Below are 3094 nucleotides of genomic sequence, written 5' to 3' on the forward strand. Positions count from 1 at the left end.
AACCTGACCTAACCTAACCTAGCCGAATGAAATTAAACCACACGTGTAGCTATGTAAGCGTACGGTTCTCAGTCTTAAATGTGTGCTATATTTAATAGGTTATCTCGATCTTAACCTACAAATGAAGAAAAAAGGACACGTTATAGCAGGCAGAAAATAGACAAAATAGTTCTACATTTTAATTGATACAAACATTGTCAGGTTAATTGAAATGGGGTCAATTCTAGTTGTAGTTCTAAGTTTCTTCAAATGAGTAATGTGCGCCAAATTTTTAACCACCTGTAGTACAATGAAATGAATTTTATTGTGTTACAACGGGAACACTTAAGTTAAGTTGTGTTGCGTTAAGCAAAATTTCGTTAGGTTCTGTTAAGTTAGATTCTTTTGTAGGTTAAGATCGAGTTAACCTATTAAATATATCACACATTCAAGACTGAGAACCGTACGCTTACATAGCTACACATGTCGTTAAATTTCATTCGGCTAGGTTATGTTAGGTCAGGTTTTGTTAGGTTAGGATAGGTTAAACCTCTATGTAGGTTAAGCCGAAGCTGAATGAAACGGTACCGCAAACACAACGGGACAACACAATGAGTTTAATTGTGTTACGTGAAGTTAAGTTAGGTTAGGTTAGGTCAGGTTTTTTTAGGTTAGGATAGGTTTGACCACTTTGCTAGTTAAGCCCAAGCTGATTCATACGGTACCGCAAACACAACGGGACAACGCAATCAGTTTAATTGTGCTTCGTGAGGTTAGGTTAGGTTAGGCTAGGCTAGGTTAGATTTATTTCTATGTTAGGCACGAGTTGACCCATTCGATGTAGCACACATTTGCTACTGCAAAAATATGCTTCCAGAGCTTTACGTGTAGTTCAATAAATTTTTGTTAATTCAGGTTAGGTGAGGTCAGGTTCTGTTGGGTAAAGTTATGTTAAATAAGTTGATATCAGACAAGGGTTGATCCTTTACATTTGTCGACATGTTTTTGCAGTGAAAATTTGCATCACTGGCATTATTTTGAAATTTATTTGCCTCAGTGCATGATTTTTCGTCATTTTTTGAGGTTTTGGCGCAACCATGACGTGATAAGTGATTTTTGATACCGAATTTGAATTCAGCGCCCCAAAATCCATAGGAATACGTGTGTCTTGTTACCAGATCCGCACACTTTTTTTCTGTGTGGCTGTGTTATTTATATAGTCGGAGGTAAGAGCGAACCTTGAACAAATGTTATAAATTTTGAATAACTTACAGGATTTTATGCAAAAATGTGGATTAACTCTAAAAGAGTTCTGTAAACTTCAAATTGAACTCTTATTTAAAAATGTTGATAAAATATTTGGAGAAATTCATGAAAAAACGTTAAAAACTTTCGTAGAAATCGCATTTGAGGTATTGAGAGATTGTGATCACATAATTATAAGGTCTAGATACCTCAATTCTTTGAAATGTATAGAAAAAATCTTGAAAATATGATGAAGAATTTCATAAATTCCCTGTGATTCCAATATCGTTCATCGTCTTCTTCCAAAATCGGCCGGAAAATTGAAAAAGGGTTCAAAATTAACAAAATAGATGCGGTTTTTCCGAAAAAATTTAAAATCAAGTTTCTCAGAAAACCCATCTTTAAATAGTTTGTCAATTTTTTTTAACTTATACTTTGATAATGAAGATATCTTGTAAGTTTGATGCTTGCTAAACAACTTTTGTAGCCAGGAGAATCCTTTTTTGTTACAATCGAATTTTCTACTGTTTCTTGGAGCAATGATTGTCACGAAAAAATGTTAAGATAAAAGTTTAAACGTATGAAAATGTTCTATAAAAACGTCTTTTGTTCTTTTGTGGTATTTTTATTGCTCACAAAAGAAATTCAAAAACTACATTTTTAGGGAAAACAAATTCTCCCGGCCTCAAAAATGGCTTAGCCTGCATGATGCTACTAAGATGTCTTTCTTTTATTAGTAGAAACTTAGAAAAAATATTTTTAAAAATAAAAAAGTTAAGATTTTTAAGAACATCTTTTTTAATATTCTCTTCAAATTTTGAAAATGTGAAGAAAGTATAATTTACTCTGAAAAAACAACATATTTCGCCCTCGAAAGATTCTGCGCTTTCAAGCGTGAGGCCCTGTCTGATTTTAAATGGATTCGGTCAGCAATAATGGTTATTCGTACGTTATTCTCCAAAAAACGGACGTTGATTACAGTTTACTTGTAACCACTATTAATAAGATCGCCGATGGTTATAAATATATACCAAAGAGTTGGATGGAACATGTACTGAACATACAAATTTTCTTAAATTAACTTAAATTAACTTTACTAGATATTCACAGTTATAAAATGTTTGAATACTCTACCCTACTGAAAATTCCTATATAGGATTTCACATAGGATGCTATATGTTTCACCTATAGGTGCAACCTATAGGAAAGGACATAGGATCCTATATAGATGTCTGTATAGGACACTCCCTAATAAGGTACCTAATAGTGCCTAACTGATGGTACCTAACTAATGATACCTCATGGTACCTAATGGTACGTATGCCTCTAGGTGCTTCTGGAGGACCAAAAAAACTTCTGCGCAGCCGCAGGTGCTGTTAAATAGACTTTCTTGAGAAGATGCTAAATAATATTTTTTATTTGGATCGCTGAATTATAATTTGTACTGGAAATTGCTATATATAATATTGCTTGTATAAAATGGCGAACACAACATTTAAAATATATGTATAGTACTCGAAATTACTTGAGAATACGTCCAATAAGGGCTTTTTTGAGCCGTTCAATCTGAATTTAATGTCAAAATTTTCTAATTGAACATAATGATCCCAGAATCGAGAAACTGTGTACTATTAAAATTGTCTTGAAACGAGGATGACTGAGGTGGTTTTTTAAGTAGCTTAATTTGAATTTGTAGATAAAGGCACTAAATTCAAAGTCCTTATAGTGAAATAAACCAGTATTTAAATGTTTCACATTTTTAAGAATAAAAGTTTTCAAAATTGTTTAAGGTCTCGAAAACTATAAGAGATTGGCAAAGCTGGCGAAATTTTTGACGTGTTTTGGAATTCTTCTAATTCTTGCAGAAGAA

Source organism: Belonocnema kinseyi, chromosome 10 (assembly GCF_010883055.1).
Source record: "Belonocnema kinseyi isolate 2016_QV_RU_SX_M_011 chromosome 10, B_treatae_v1, whole genome shotgun sequence".
NCBI classification, from domain to species: domain Eukaryota; kingdom Metazoa; phylum Arthropoda; class Insecta; order Hymenoptera; family Cynipidae; genus Belonocnema; species Belonocnema kinseyi.